Here is an 18,359-nt window from a genome sequence, read left to right as displayed (position 1 = left end):
CCAGTAAACTATGTATGGGTTACTGTTGACCTAGTAGAGATTATCAGCAATCTCAGTATGGGGGATAACATCAAAGGCCTTGGCAAGGTGGAAAACAGCATTGTAGACTGCATACCCCTTAATCAACACCTCAATAACCCTTTCAAAACACTCAGCCAGGTTAAGCAAGCATGATCTGCCTTTTACAAAAAAAAACTGGAGTGTATTCAAGGATATAAGCTCACTTATAGTAGAGTTTATGAATTCATCCATAATGCATGCCATAGCCTTGCAATGATACAAGTGAGACTAATAGGAGTGTAATTCCAAGGGTCAGTACAGAAACCATCTTTTTGCAAGGGTGCCACAACTTCCATTCTCTACACATCAGGGACATCATTGGTGGAAAGACTCAAGTTGAGGTCCTGATGCTAAGTGTGACTATATGCTCTTTAGCAGGCATCCAAAAATATTGTTAGGACCCACAGAAGTAGTCTTTTTAATTCTGGAAAGTGCACAAAGGACTTGGTTTCAATTGATCTGGGTGGGGAGGGTGGGAGGTAATGGAAGGGAGAGAAGATAGGGTGAGTGAAATGTAAGTTGGTAGAGAGTTTATCCTCAAGAATATTAGCAGTGTCCTTCAGGTCAGAGAAAAAGGTATCTTTGGAGATAAGTTCAGTACAGAACTGTTGGTTACTTCTAAGCTTCCTAATATGATGAAGATGGCTTTATGGTTGTCTTTTGAATTAGTTGCATTCCTAAGCTCAAAGACGGCCTTACATTTCCTAATGGTACTCATCAGTCTCAAATCCCTTTTATAACGAGGAAGAGGAAATATTTTAATGATAGCCAGCAGCTTTTTCTTTTTATTACAGAGTTTGTTGATGTGGTAGTTACATCATACATGTTTAGTTTTAAATATGCCATTATTTGCATGCTAGACTGTAACATATGCCTCAATGTAACTGTCAAAGAGGGAGGGAAATTCAGAGCAGTTGGCATCAGCCATAGGCACAAGATATTCTGAGGAGCCACATAGTTTGTGGTTATCAGTAAGATCAGTAAATAATAAATAATTGGTTTTGGAGTATTCTCTGTATGTGGAGGGGTTATTAGGGGCCACAAAACCTATTTTCTTACAGAGGATCACTGTAAGATAGTCAGATTTAATGAGGAAGGTGTAACAACAAGGATGTTGAAATTTGAAGAAATGTTTGCAAGGACATAATAAAGAAGATTAGCACCTCTGGCTGGTAAGTGGGAAATTTGATCAAGTGCACTGTCATTTACAAAGTCCAGAAATCTCTGGGCATATTAGATCCATAATGTAAATCAGCATCATAATGTATTATTATTAATTTTATTATATTTTAGTTCACAGTTTGACTTAATATATAGGTTTTCATAGTCCTTCACAGTAAATCTCCATTTAACTAAAGAAAGCCTCTTAATCCTCTGTCATGAACCAGGATGTACTTTGGTCCACCTCATGTGAAAATGCATATATCACACTGTATAGAAGCCGAGTGACCCCCGACCCAAACACAATTTTCCAATAATCAAGATCTCTTACATCATTATTCTTAGACTCTTAATTTGCAGCTAAATATACATATTCGCTGATTGTTATCTATGTTATTTTAGTCTGAGCTAATATGAAATTAATACTGAATAGTTAACTATTTTAAGATAAAATGATATCTCCCTTGTTTGTGTCTTCCTGAAACAGGCACAGTCATACTGTTGGAAGATGGTTTTACCATTTAAAAACACCACCTTAATGCTAAAATCCTTATTGTGCATATCATTAAGTTACAGCTACCAGTACGCTCTTAGCTCATTATGATTGGGAGATAGGAAATTCACCCTGGGGATCACGTCAGTTGCCCTGCTAGACAGGAGTCCAGGGAAGTAAATATTGTGGGAAGAAATAGCCAGGGAATTGTTATGGCTAGGCTTGTATATCCACTAGGGCCGATAGCCTAGTACCAACCTATGAACCTATGATCTTATGTGCTATAGTGAGGTTTTAGTATATTACATGTGGCATGCTTGTTTGTAACAGATGACTGCAAATCATATTGTATGCATAGAAGAAGGCAACCAAGCATTCTAAGATTCCCTTTGTTTAATACTAAGTGCTTAAGGCTGAAAAAAAAAAACTTAATTGTTACCTTATTTTCAATATAACATGTCTTTTTGGTTCCATGCTTAGGTTAGGATATATATCATGGTTTCCTATGCATCCTAGCATGGTTACTAATTCATAAAATCTTACAACTACTTGTACATTTAACAGTTCTGCAAGAGTGAAATGAATCTATATAATGTGGGCCATTGATACAGCATATCACCAAATAAACAAATATCATCCAGAAAGGCTACCTATTATCATGCTAACATGGGAGGTATAGGAGCATTGTGAGACAGCCAGTGTGTAGGCTTGATTGCATAATACCTGTTTCATTACCAGTTATGCAAACGTATTTGATATTTTGGTTTGATAGCACATGATATGCTTCACTACTAGTCTGATTTTTTTTCTGTCATTACTAAGTTATCATCCCACCTTCCATCAATGTCAAATTTATAACATTAATAAAGACTGAGAGTCTACATCTCACACACCTGTTTTTTTTTAGAAATACAGAATACATTAGTCACTGCCTTAGGTGATATGCATTTTTTAAATGGCATGTGCTTAGCTAAAAAGAGTAACACATTGACATTTAGAAATACATCTTAAAACCTTACCAGTACACTCATCAGAGCTGTGAACACATCATGCATGCATGCAGGGATAGTGCATCTCATTTGTCTGTGTCCAGTTTTGTGTTGCATATCACAGATCTGTTACGATCTTCCCTAGGACCTTAACCTTAGCGCTAGTACTGAAGATATGCATAGGTATTTACTACCTTGTAAACAACTGATGACCTGAACAGCATGAGGGAAATCAGAACATACGAGAAGTAACTGGATTTTGCATAGCTGTTGTGGCACAGAGTGGGTAGAGGTGAATATAACTGCTTGGAGTTTAGTTTGTTTAGGATATTGTTTGGGTGGACATATGACTTAGGTGTGGGGAAATGCCTAGTTATTTGCCCAGTGGTGTACTGTAGCTCAGGGTGTGTTTATCTGCACTACTTACAGGTTATCTAAGCCTCAGGTCTGCATTCCTAATGTTGGGTAGATTTTGCAGGTCTCTTATAGAGGATAAAAGCTCTCATACAGATAGCCCACTATTGAGCAAGTTGAGTGGTAGCAGTGCACTGAACACAGCTCAGTACAGATTGATTCTTCCCTGTGTTGATTATAGGAGACTAGCTAGAGAGAGATTCAATAAAGTTAAACTAATAGTGGAGATCTGTGGCTGTATAACCTATAGCAAGTAAGAGGTATCTCAGTCCTATGACTCTCAGCTACATGTCAATGACCACAGGTAGGTTAGAATTTCATAAACGTTCAAATTTAAAATTGAGGCAGGGAAGAACTGTAATCAGTGTACAAACAGTAGGGAGCAGCAGGGATAATGGTTCTTAATGTATCAGTGTGGGCTTAAAGAACTTATAACAATGCATCAGACACACGAAAAGGGGAAACACAGTAGTAATGTAACAAACAGGAAGGCACTGGAATGCAACTTTAAGCAGGCAAATGATAAGCAGAATATAATATTCTAGCAGCAAACTTGGAATGTAAAAAGCTGTGGCAGCACAAAAGCATACATTCTGCAGTAAAAATTGTAATCCAGCTACAGAACAAGGCACCTGACTAGGATGATATTTACATTTATCAGTAACGCTGCTTATGGAAAAATGCAATAATGAATGACTAAATGGGGCTCAGTTCCTGCAGTACTTCACAATTCTCCCACAATTGTGAATGGATGTTCAAAGCTAAGGTCCTGGATTGAGTTCAAAATACAGCTTACTTTTACAAGTCATTCTGCTGATAGACATAGACATGCAGTATAATGCATAAAGGATACTCAGATCATGCAGTAATTCACAATTCTTTCACAGCTGTAAATTAAGCTATAAGACTAAGTTCCAAAAAAGTTAAAACAATGCAAACAGATAACTTTTTGGTTAAGACATGGAAAAATGCAGATACATGCAAAAAAGGTATCAACAGCAAGACCACTATAAGTACAACAGAAATATTCATGCAGAATTAAATCAAAAGCTTACCCTCCCCATTTTTTTGATGAATAGCTTATTTCTCGCAGTTCATGGCTTTCTATGATTCTTGGAGTCTTGAATAAAAAGACCCTGGGTGGATGTAGCTCTACAGAAAGATTATTGATCTTTTTTCTCATTATGTAACCAAACTTCAATTTGCTTATCTCCCTGCTAAGCTTACATTCCACCAAACTTGTGGATCCTGCTAAATTCACAAAAAAAATCTTGTATGGTAGAGCAACTCTGACCTTTCACACGGACTTTAACTAGGTAGCTACTTATTCTTTGGAATTTTAGAAAATTGGACTGTATTAATTGATCTGCATTCAGTAGTACAGTGCATTGGTTTAGAAAATATAATGTTCTAACAACCTAGTTATGGTAGCAGAGTTCCATATTATAAGTCATCCATATTTAGAGCACATGAAGAGAGGATTTGAAAGCACACTTTGCTTAGATCAACTGTATTTCCATATTTCTTCTTCACTAGCATTCAGCTATAGTCTAAATGCCAGTGCTGTTATGTCATATTTCTGCCTCATCATCTGTAATTGATTTAAGTTCAGAAATGATGATTTACAAACTTAGCAAAGTACATGAAAAGAGGAAGATTAGGTATCCTGGGTGCATAAGTCAACAAGGAACTTCAGTGTGTAAGCACTCTTCCACATGAAATATATGGCTAATGTAAAAGAATGATATAATCCTTCTGAGTAGTCGACCTACTCAGACAGGCCAGCATGTAATGCAGGTAATAAGAGTACCCAGTTTGTGTTTGCATGACTGTTTACACAGCATGGGTAAAGTTGCAGTCTGCATGAATATCCTTTCATCAATGCATGCACTCCTGCTATAAATAAATGAAGATTACTGTACATTGCTTAGGGGTATCTCTCTTTAGCAGTCCTTGTAAACAGGAAGTTATTTCTAATAACCAGCTGTTAGGAAAAGTAGGGTTAGCTAGGAAAATCTTGCAGTCCTATAGTAAATTGATTACATAACTATTCTGATGTACAGGGATTTTGTATCTTTCAGCAGACTTTGGGATGACATGACAAATATTACTCCACCATTACTAACTTACTGATCCAAACAGAGATCACAAAAAAACACAGCTCAAAACCAATAAGATCTAAGCCAGTTGAAGAGATAAGCCACTAATCAGCAACTGTCGTTCTGTACACTCCCATCACCAGTTGCTATTTGAAGTTGAAGTGACATTTACATGAGATGTGTAACCACTTCCTAAGAACTGTTAGCCATGGATACTGCTGGAGCTGCAATATTACCCTAAGCCTGAGAAGATAAGTGTTAGTAAGCTGAAGAATTGTTTTAGGAACACAGAGAACAAGAAATTGTTTTCATATATGGACTACGTTGGATCAAGGTAACACTACATAATGTTACAGTGTTACAAGCTCTAAGTCTCATAGAAAGGCTGTCAGTGAGCTAGCTAGCATCGCAAGACTCTGCAAGTAAATGTGTTTGATCCCTTAACAATTCTTGAAAATGCATCTTGATTTCTAAGAATGAGCAGGCAAAACATATTGAATTTTGTGGACTATTCCAGAACCTAGAAACCCAGCCTCAGCCATTATTATTAGAATGTCCTTTATCAGTAACAAGTGACTTGGTTTGTTTGAGGTCATGCAGGTGTGATTCACTGACATCATTATTTAACTTACAGGGATTTAGGAAGTCCTTGTATTAAAGTTTGTTACTGACAGAATATAAATTTAAGTGTTGGTGGGTACCATGTGAAATTGTGCTTAGACTAAATATTTGTTTAATGTAAAACCTTTGAATACTTTTTGGGTATTATGAATCTTTGTTAAAGTATGCACAAAATGAAGTATTGTAGCCTGTCAAGAGACAATGCAGAGATATATAATGAGATGAATACATAATCCCTCCATGATGAAACTGACTATGAGATATTTCATACAGCACATTAGTAGCAGTTTTGTAAATAAGGGCATTGTTTGTAAATAAGGACTTACTACTCACACAGCTCCCCAGGTCACAACAAATGTCAATATTGACAGTGATAATATCTTTAATAGCACAGTGAGAAAAAAACAGTATCATTGTCAAATTCTTCACTGACATCATAATATTAACTTGTACGTATTTGTCATGGAGCCAGGTCCAAAGCTGGTCTAGTTCTGCGACACAGATACATTCTCACACTTGGCGTCATAGACATGAGGAAACTATGCACTGTTATTTATAATGTGACAACACGGACTGTCGTATGTAGTATTGTAGTTTGTTGCATGCATTCTATTCTAGGCATAAATTAAAAGCTACCTTTTGCTGTTAGATCAGTCTATGATTATAGTTTCACCCAGTATTGCTGCTGGGTCCTTTGTCTACTTTGGCCATGAAATATTTAATAGAAAAGTATTTATCTTTTCCTTGATCAGTAAAACTCTTGCACTGCGTGATACGTTTACATACTTTTCATTCATCACCTTGTCATTCCGAAAAAAAATTATATGGTTTTGTAGAAGCTTGCTGTATCAGATTTTTTGCTACCTATTCTAAGATCTGATTGGAGACATAATGTTTGAACAAACATATGGCCATTTCATTTTTAAATGAATGGTTGAAATATATTTTCCTTGTTCAGTAAAACTCTTGCTTCGTGTGATAGGTTTGAATAACATTCATTCATCACCTAGTCAGTCAGAAAAAGAAATCATTGCTTTGTAGAAGCTTACTGTGTCAGATTTATTGCAACCTACTCAAGCGTTGATTGGAGGCATAATGTTTGAACAGACATATGACCATTTTACTTTCAAATGAATGGTTGAAATATCATGTTGGTATTACAGAAAATATAACCTTTCAAAATACTGCAATGCTGTATAACAAGTTGAACTCAACCATGAATGAAATATATTGTTTAAACAAAAAAGTTGATGAAAAATGATGTCCTAGACAGATGTTTTTTTTAGACATCCAGTATGCACAAAATAAGTACAGATTTGTGTAAGAGCTAGTTAAACAATTTTCTATTAAGTAATCCATCAATTATTAAATCATGTGTGCTGTAGATTTAGTCATCTACACATGGGGATAATGTGAGAAGAGAAAATAGAGCGTTAGCCATTAGAATTTATAGACATAGTTATGACATCAAGCCTAAAATAGCATTGCCTAAATATACATGTATAGGGTGTTCAAGGTATTTATTCATTTTTAAAAGGAATGCATTGAAATTTCAGCAAACTGGGACAGGCAGCTTAGACACATTACTGAATAAAATAAAACACCCATACTATGCATAAAGCAACACTGCATGACATTGTAGTACCCTAGGGATCCAAGTCTATTTAAAATGTTGTGATCCATTAGGATTATGACATGAGACAGTGATATGTTACAGAAGCAATAGACATATGCATCAAGCCAATGTTAAATTCAGTACGTATAACAATATATATATGTTTAATGAACAGAGCTGCTATATACACATATTCAAGGCATCTGGTCATACTATTTGGATGATATGGGTAGCAGCCATAAATGAGAATATGATGCGATGACATAGCATCACAATCTAACCCTGGTACAGAACAGTGTGGAAAAGAAGGCAACCACAACCCAAAGAAAAGCAGGCATATGATACTATACCAGAAATAAGACACTCAACATTATGTTTCACCTGCAGTGAGTGGAATGGTGCAGGCTACTGTGATGACTGCCCTGGCCCAGCAATCAAGGAGCCTCAATCCTCACCACTAACACCAGGGAGGTTGGCTCCGAGAAGAGGAAAGGATAACCAATACACACAGTAAAGTACAATTTCCCTTAAGTGCACACAGAGATCACAGTCAGTCTGAGGCTGGTTGCTCCCTTGCTCACCAGGTCCCCAGTAAGTCTCCTCACTGGCACAGCTATAGGGTCCAGGTTTCAGCCTAACTAGGCAAGCTAAAACTCCAGTACCCTCTCTGTCCAACCAGTGCTTCATACCCCTGCCAAGTAGCTGACACAACGCACACACACACTTTGAAATAAGTATTTATACAACTTCAGACACTCCTGGGAAAGGCTGACACAAATTCTCCAACTGTGTCCCTTTACCCAGACAATACGGTAGTAATTGCTGCCACCACCCAGTTAATAATATCAGCTACTAAAAGGCCCTTAAGAGTGTCCAATTATTTCTGTGTAATATTAATATACAATGGTAGTATGACCAACAATCAAGGCTTACTTTAGAGTGGCCTATTACAATAACCTCTATAAATATGCAATGTACTCTAGAGCTTATCTCTACACAAATCAGCCAAAGGTAGAAGGTTTTAAAAAATATTTAATAATAAATAATTAAAACACAAGACAAAACTACTACACCACAGAGGTATCTAAGAGTTCAGAGATCACACAGAAACTTAAAATAATACAGCAGGACATGTCTGATTTCAAAGAAAAATACCTAATTAATCTTTACTAGCTTTAATGATTCCTACAAGAAATCACAATGCTAAAAACTTACATGTGAGCATAAGTTAGATGTCCAAAATCAAAATGCTTTAAGTCTCTTGTGAGAAATAGTATTTAAACATTACTAACAAACATGTCTCTAAGGCCATCCCAAATTACATCATTTTTGACACTTAGGTTTACCCAGTATTCATATTGCATCATCTTAACACCTGGTCTGAGTTCTCAGGCCACAAACTGCATTATTTAGCAATCTAACACCTCCTCAGAAACTTACAACAATACAAGACATTTCAAACCAGAGCAATAAGGCACCTTCTACATCTAAATTCTAGTCATAAACTTTAGCCTTAAAACAATGGACATGAAACCTTCATCCAGCTGCACTGGAACCGACTTGTAAAACATTAATACGATCTTTTCAACTTAAAAAGACACATTTGAAATACTTGGCTTGGTTTTACAGCAGATGGCAATGTTGCAACAATCTTGAAGTTCACATTTTACAGGGTTTTCTTACATTTAAAAACGCAAGCCTGTATTTTACATTTATTTATACAGTTGATAGAATTATGTATCAAATTATATTTGACTGGGCTGGCAGCCTTCGCCCATCTCTCCCCAATCGTCACAGCTACTATGATCCTTTTGGGGAGGGGAAAGCAGGAAACAGTCTCCCTGGTTTAGTAGCAAGAAGCATGAACATACTCAGCAGGCAGTATGTATCATCTAGTAAGACATATACCTTGTAGAACATGGCATGAAGTCTAAGAAAATGTGTAGAAATGCAAAGGAATGTCAACTAATTACATCACAGATTTGACAATGCAAAGTATAACAGAGGAGTCGAGAGTTTCAACTCCCTGGCAGCAAGGACACTCCACCTGTGGAGTATCAATTAAAGTGAAATACAAGGTGCATCTGGCATGGGTACAGGACAGACTCTACATGGAATTCAACCTTTGGAGATAAGAAGACAGACTGGCAGGTGGTATGTACCATTTGGACTGGGCGAATCCTTGAAGAACCTGGTACTGGGTCTAAGAAGATAGACTAGCATATAAAGGACTGAGAACCAGGTACATCTTAGGTGTGATGATCTGAGTAGATAGCAGCCTGAGCAGCTGGATCAGAGACTGAACATGGATTAGGCAGTGACTCATAAAAATTGATGAATATTATTTTCCAGTCTTAAAACAAAAACATTTGCCATAATCCCCAAATCAAGTACACAGAACAGGTGCCAAAGTCCATGTCACTAGTACATGAGGACACTTAAATACTACAGCAAATACTAAGCATTATGCAGTGAACCCTACACATAGCACAACGCAGTGCATGCATCTGTTGAGGCCATAATCAGATAAGATAATATGCAGCATTTCAGACGTTACTACATTTGCTCACTAGATGCACATTCATAGAGGCATTCTGGTCAGAAATAAGGCCTGCAGATTTCACTGTCCACAAGTGATAACAGTAGTATACTGTACAGGCAACACAAAAGCAAAACTTCAGAAAGAAATGGTAGTACACATGCTGGCAATTTATACCACTTCCTTATGCACAAATATACTCTTAGACACATTGAAAAGATGACACCATCTCTTAATTTCCATCTAAAGCACTGAATATATACTTGTGCATAAAGCAGCAGATAAAACATTAACAAAACTGAACACAATAGCGGGGCTTCTAGATGATAATTACCATATAGTACAGAAAATGTTAATATGAACTAAAACCATTGAAATTATACGTGATAATTAACTTTCTTTAATAAGACATTAGACACTGGCACATGATGCCAACATAGGTTTTAATATGCCACACTAAATCGACCTTAAGTATTAAGAAAAGTACAAATAGCTAACAGATGTGACTAGCCCAGTCCTGTTTATATGTGTTAGAAGAAGCAATCAGTGGCAGACCCAGACAGATATGCAATTGAAAAAGTGACACACATAAAAGGAATGGAACTATCACAGAATAAACAAGAACTGGCATAACAAGTTATATAGACTGTGGTAAAACAACAGATGCTGTCATTCACTTTAATTTACAGAATATAGCAGTATGAACGCACTCATTACAGCTATATATATATATATATATATATATATATATATATATATATATATATATATACCACAGATATCTGACAACAGTCAGCAAAGGCCAGCTTTAATTGAATCAGGACTCAACTGGGGGCTGTTATAGCACACTAACCCCCCTGCACCTCCCTAGTATCCCTACCTGTTTTCCCCTCATTCTGGTCACACAAGATTCAAATAAATTATTTCTTTCTTGCTTTTTTCATACTTTGATTTACTTTTTAGCTCCTTTTCCTACTTTAAACACAGTAACACAGTCTAAGGCCAAGACTCCATTGTAATAAGCTTGGAGAAAGCAGCTGAATTAATGTGCAGTGGCCCCAGAAGGCATAGAGTTCTTGACGTTCTGAGATACATGTTACATGTTTTGTTACAACTTTTTTGTTGTAACGAAAATCACAAGTAAAGAAAAAGATTCAGTTCGACTTTTGTTCAAGTAAAAATATGTTCAAAGCCAAGAAATGTGCAGTTCTCCAACAAAATGAAAAAATAATTCTCTCAAGGATATATAAATATTAACTGGAAATAGTGCCTGTCTTCCTACCCATCCAAAAACAAGAGATTCTTTTCTATGTACTCCTCTAGTGTCAGATTGGGATGAAAGAAAAAGCACAGATAGGTAGAGCTATGCATTATACAGCTGACGGTATGTGAGAAAACAACAAAGCACGTGGCTAAAACCCACACAGAGGCAGGGAGAATAGACACACTCTACAAACAAGGATTAGCAGACAAAAACTCAACCTGAGAATCAATTATTTCAGTGCAGCACTCTTAAAATGATCAGTTGCTATCTGATACATCCTGCCCAGACTACAACACAGGCACTTATTGAGTACACTACTGATGTCTGACATTGATGAAAAGTGAAAACAAATTATGGCCATCTTGATACTTTTAGATATGCTGTAACTCCTTCACCACTTATATGCAGTAATTTTTTTATCAGAAACAATCCCCATACTTGTCAAATACAGATACTTTATTGGGTGAGCACTTTCAATATCTGATTGTGTTAAAATAGATGCAGTAAAATATTCCAGCTGGCTTCATGACTCATATGCAGTCATTTTTATCACAAACAATCCCCATATTCATCATTTACAGACACTTTATTGATTGCACATCTCAGATGTTTGACTGTGTTAAAATAGACCCAGTAAAGTATTCCAGCTGGCTTCACCACTCATATGCAGTCATTTTTATCATAAACAATCCCCGTATTCATCATTTATGGACACTTTATTTACTGTGCATCCCAGCTATCTGATTGTGTTAAAATAGACCAAGGAAAAGATTATAGCTGGTTTCAGGTGCATGCACACTACCTCTACAAAGCCTGAATAATGAACACATGGCAAAAGTGTCAATCATTTTCAAACACAGACAGCCCTTGTACCCAGCAATTAAAGCATACACTATTACCTTCATACATCTCAGAAATCAGAATGTAATAAAATAAAACATAGTATAACCAACTTCAGCCCTGATACACACACACACACACACACACACACACACACACACACACACACACACACACACACACACACAGTACACCAACAACTAAAGCCACTTGTATGACTGTAACTGTAAACTTCAGTTGTATGACTACAATCAAATAAATTAATAAATATGTAGATAGCTGCAGCACAGCTCACTATTGTCAAAATGTCATGTGTGACCCACTGTAATCAAATACCTCTCAATATCTTATCTCAAGTATCAAGGTGAAATCTAAGAAATAATGAGGGACATCGGACCAAAATCAGGAACACATATTGCCTTTACATACTTGGAAAATTGCTAGTATAATAAGCTTTGCATTAGTATGCTTTTTATGAAGGCTGGACAGAGCCAATAGAAAGGGTTTCTCGCTGTTTCATGCAGTAGCTTGTTGAGCAACATTTTTGTCTTCCTTAGCAGCTGTGTAGATTGGTCAGAGTCATTTTTGTAATAACAAATCTAAGTTGTTTTGAAAACAGCCTAGAAAATGGATTAGGCTGATTTTTTTTTCTTCTTTATCCTGGATATATCCGCAAAATTCAATGCATACACATGTTTGAAGTGCCAACAACCAAAAGCCAAACAGTCAGAAGGTTAACTAGTAGTGAGTGCATCATGTTAAACCAAATCACAGCATAAACGAAAGCACTGAAATTATTACTAGTTCGCCAGTACTCCTTACCAGCATGTAAATAATGACACAGGTTCCAGTAAGTTTAGTGGCGCAAATGGTCTAAATACCTAGACACAGCTACCATAGTAACCTGCATGCACAGCTATGATAGTACATCAAAACAGCATGAATATGGAAGTAGGACATATGCATGTTAAGAACATTGTATGGTTTTCACTCAATATAGCATACAGAAGGAATGCTATACCTACTGCAGGGGAACTGTAATAGTGATTGCCACAGAGTGATATAATTTCTCATCTACTAATTCATATTATAACTCAAGCCATCACAAAAAGGGTCAGTCAAGGTTAGTCTTGAAGCCACAATAATTATAATTTCATAATGTAACTAAAAAGCCTTGATAATATTAAAATAACCAGTTTAGAAATTTAGTCTGCTACCAATTACACACAGGCATATGAGAAACCATGTTGTGAAAATTAAGCCTGCGTTGCAAACAATATCACTGTATGCCACAGCTTATCAACAATAATCATATATCAACTCTGTGGACACCGAGTATAAATATTTAGTAATAGCACATTTGAACTGAAGGGGTTGTAACTAGAGCCCTGTAGCACAGTAAAAGCCACTCCCTCCCTCCATTCACTGACTGAGATTACCAAACAGCCCCATCAGGTTATCATTTTTGTCACATACCTACTATCCAAGGCCAAAATGACAATCAATGTTGTTAAATAACAGCTGTAAAATCCCTGGAATCCATCTATCTGAATGTTGTGTGCTACCTGCTAAGTATCATCATCATTATCATCAACAAACCCCTTTTTCCCATTTTTTACTTGGGGTTGGGGTATCATGTCAGCTGTCACCATCACTATTCAGTGCTACTCTCCTACCTTCTGCGACACTCGTGTGTGACTGTCACAGATGTTCTCTCACAAAATCCATCTACCTCTTTGCTGGATGTCCTCATTTTCTTTTGCCTTCTTCCTGTATGTTCCAAATTTTCTTCACCAGATTGTCTTCTGCTTTTCTGCCCATATCCATAAACCATTGCAATCTTCTATTTGACCTTCTCTGCAACTGGGGCTATTTTAGTTTTTGCTCTGAAGTCATCATTTCTTCATCTGCCCACAGTGTGCATCCTACCACCTGTCTCAGACACTTCATCTCCACCACCTCTAGTTTTCTCAACTGCTCTGCTTTTACTGCCTAGGTTTCTGTACCATACAGTAGTACTGGTCGCACCACTTTTTTGTACACCTTACTTTTCAGCTTCTTTGGCATTTGTCTGTCATACATTACTCCTGGCACTCCATGCCAGTTGGCTGCAGCCCCTCCGAGTCTAGCTTTGACCTTTGCATTCAAACTTTCCTTCTCCTCAACCACTCCTCACAGATACTTGAAGCTGTTAACCTGTTCCACTATTTTCCCTTGTACTCAATTCTCAAATTCTGCCTTCTTCGAAGTTCAGGCATTGGGCTGGCAACTCGGCACCGTAAAAGTCCACTGCCAATCACGAGCAGACCAGAGTTCCGCTGTGGCGACCCCTAACCGGGAAAAAACGAAATACCTCCATCTCAATTCTCAAATTCGATTTCCTCCATATGCCACCATCACAACTATCTTATCTGTACTCAGTTTCATCCCATGTGTCTTCAGTTTTGCATTCCATTCCCTTATCTTTTGCTGAAGTTCTTGCTCAGAGTCTACCTGTAATGCCACATCATCTTCACACAGCAACATTGTTGAGCTGTCCCTTCTGACATTTTTGCTAATGTCGTCCATCACCAATATGAACAGCTGTGGGTTCAGAGCTGAACCCTGGTGCATACCCACTGCCACTGGGAACCCCTTTGTGAGACTGAACACTGCTCATACTTGAGTCATTGGGTCCTTGTACATAGTCTGCGCTAATTCTACCAATGTTTCTGTGACTTTGAACCACTACAGTACTGCCCAAATTAGCTTTCTTTGGAGCTTGCCATATGCTTTCTCCAAGTATAGGAGTGCCCACTTGGACTCTTTCCTCATCTCTATCATCTTCTCAGCTATCTCTCTCACTATAAAGATGAAGTCATTTGTGCTACATCCTGATTGCATATCTTCCATCTTACTTTCTTCTACTCTGTATATTTGTTTATCAATCACCCTGTCTAAAACTTTCATGCAGTGTGACAAGAGTTTGATACTTCTGCACTGACCACAGTTACAGATGATTCCTTTGTTCCTGAACACTGGCACTAGTACCCTTATTCATCAGTCATCTTGGATATGCCTTTCTCTCCATATTATTGAGTATCCTCAGGATCCATTTCTCCCCATCTCACACAACATTGTTATCATATCTGCTTTGATCTCATATGAGCCTGATACTGTCCCTGAATTCATTTTCCTTAGTGCTGTTACATCTTCTGGGGTAGGATCCTCCTCTTCTTTCATTGTAGCCTCTGCCTGGGGCAGTATAGCTTCTGTGGGGGGTGTCTTCTTTCAGAAGCTGCTGGAAATGCTCCTTCCATCTGCCTTTGATGTCCTGGGACTTGTAAGCAGGTTGTTGCAGACATCCCTTCCAAAGCGTGTCTGACTATTTTCTTAATCTTTGTGTATTTGTCTTGCAACCTGATATAGTTTCTTTGCAACATCTACTGGGTCACTTTCCAGAAGCTGGTAGAGTACCTCTGTTGCCCCTTTCTTTGCTACCTGCTAAACAACATGCCTTTATAATACAGCAGATAATAGAGCATCAGAAGTGTATCTTCAGTCTCCCTTTCCATATACACAGGGGTGATAGTCTGCAATATAAGGGGAATGGCATTGTTTGCCAAGCCTTAACACTCACAGGAGACTGCCAGACCTGGATATACACAAACTTATACCCACAAAAGTGTGAGAGCTACAAAAAAACACACCTTGCTGGAATGTACTGATGTAAGTAATATGTTAACATGTCACTGACATGAGGCACATATCCACAAACATAATCAAATGTCAAACCTCTACATCTCATAGACAGTGGTTGCTTTGTTGGTATGATGTTATGCTATCTGGAAATAATGCATTTTAATATCATTCTGTGTAAATATAGCTTATTATGTACCCATGGTGTGCAGTGCTAAAGATCAGGACCAAACTTGCTACAATTTAAGGCTTAGCACTAAGTCAACTTTCAGAGGAAGTAGTTCTATTAAAATAAAATCAACATTGCACATCGTTGACTGCAATAAAAAGTTAATAAAACAGCATTTTTACAGGGGGAATATTTCTAAATATACAATTTCTGGGATCATATAAAATCATGAATATTATGCAAACTCACTATTCCACAGACAGTTTTCAATGAAACAAAGAAACATGGAAATTGATAAAAACAAATTGAGGATTCCCATTTCATCAAAACACTAACTGATAAAGTACAGGGTACCCTGTTGCTCACCATGCTTTTTGGATCAGTTTATTGATTTAGTACTGGCTTGATCTTAGATCTGGAATGAGAATATCTTAATATACTGAGAAACACTTCTGCATATTTGCACTCAGAATATAAAAGTGAAGAAATGTCTGCAGAAGTAATATTCTGTGAGTGCCTGTAAGATCCATGCATGCATATACATCCTTGCATGGTGTATACTAAATCTCCAAGCCCTGTAACACCATGATAAGGGTGTCTGTCAACATTCATATAAGCCTTGTGCACATTGACAGTCACATTTCCCAATGAGGCATTGCAAAATTCTTCTCCTTCGTGGCCAGCCATTTCTAATACCAGCAGGTAGGGCCATGGCATTCAAGAGTTCTAAATGCTGGTATGTTATGCATAGTCTGGGCTACATGATCTCCCTGGCTGGTGTTTTAATGTGATTTCTGGTACACATTAAACACAGCACATGCAGTGATCAGCTTAACATGTCATCCCATGACAGCACTCCTGATGTATGCATCATGTTGTCTTGATAACATTATGCACATATGGACAGTCATGATATAAAGTTTTCAGAGAGGCATTAACACATTCCTAATGCCCGAATATACTATGACTGTTGGCCTCCTACATATCTGCAGTGACCTTCCTCAGGTTCCCTCATAATATCATCATTTGGTTATTTCCTCTGTACAGTGACAGATTATTGGGGTGACTATTGTGTAGCAGCAATGGTCAGAAAAGCCTTTTACTTCGTTCATCTCATAAGTAAAAAGATCATATCCAGAAAAAAGGAGGGTATTACCTCACTATTGTTTTCCCTCATTAGACCAATAATTCAGTGTAACAACCCATTTGGTATGTACCTCTCCAAACATCTGCACCAACTGAAAAGCCACAGAAATACCTCACAAAGAGAATCCATGGCCTCCAACACCTGTCCTATGTGGACAGACTCAAATCACTATCACTCTACTTGGAATTGTACAGATTGCTCAGAGGTGATCTGTGTCTTGCCTACAAGGCAGTCTTGGACCCTGCCCTAATAGAGATACTCCATATCCATAAGTGTAACTCCCAGCACATTATCTGCTTACAAAGCCTGAATCTAATATGCAACATCAACAAAACCTACTGGAGAGACAGGTTTGTCTCCCAGATGCTGCCCCATCTCTGGAATAGACATCTCATACACATCAGAGTACCTCACTGACCCTCTTCAAGTGCAACCTTGATAAGTGGATGGGAAACCACAAATTTGACCCAGGGGTCCACTTGTGTCCTTCATAGAGTTGGGAGGGTGGCCTAATGGTTAAGGTGTTTGCCTTACAAACACAAGGTGCAGGGTTTGAGTCTCACAAGGGATAATTGGCTAGGCTTAAAATGGCTCACAAGGGCAGTTAGCCTAGTACTAATCTATGAACATATGAACCTATTGACAGGGGCAACAGGTGCTGACTGAAGTTTCTTTTTGGGGATAAACTTTTGGCTAGGATTGTAAGGGCCCCAGGGCCATTAGCCTAGTAACCTCCTATGATCCTATAATCCTATGATCCTATGATCTGGCTGACCACTCAATGTCCACAACTGGAAGAGGGGGGTCCATGACCAACTGATATAATAATATTTTTATGCTAATAATTAAAAAAAATATTTTTAGTTCTAAAATATATTTTCTGATTAAGAATATTTTGTAGCTTAATAATTTAGTTGTATATGTGTTTTCTCTCAGTGTCTGAATGGTACAGTGTTTTGGTAAGATAGATCACAATGTACTTTTACTGACTGGCAAACTGTAATTATTACTTTGTATTACTTTCTCTCAAGGCAGCCTGACATGGTTAACAGTGTAACTTAAAATTTCCCAAGTAGAATTAAACTTAACTTTTAACTTTTGAAATAATCTCTTTCAGAAAAAAATTAAGTTCTATCAAGAAGCTTAATGGTGTTCATGAGTTATCACTGTTGGGTGACATGACAAGTAACTCACTTACCTTTTGTGCAGAAAGCTGCTGGTTCTGTTCCCATGCCTGGTAGATTGATTGCTGACATCAGGGTGCAGCATA

The sequence above is a fragment of the Protopterus annectens genome, chromosome 17.part0 (assembly GCF_019279795.1).
Source record: "Protopterus annectens isolate FY-2018-M chromosome 17.part0, PAN1.0, whole genome shotgun sequence".
Taxonomy (NCBI): domain Eukaryota; kingdom Metazoa; phylum Chordata; order Ceratodontiformes; family Protopteridae; genus Protopterus; species Protopterus annectens.
Note: the sequence above shows the minus strand (reverse complement) of the source record.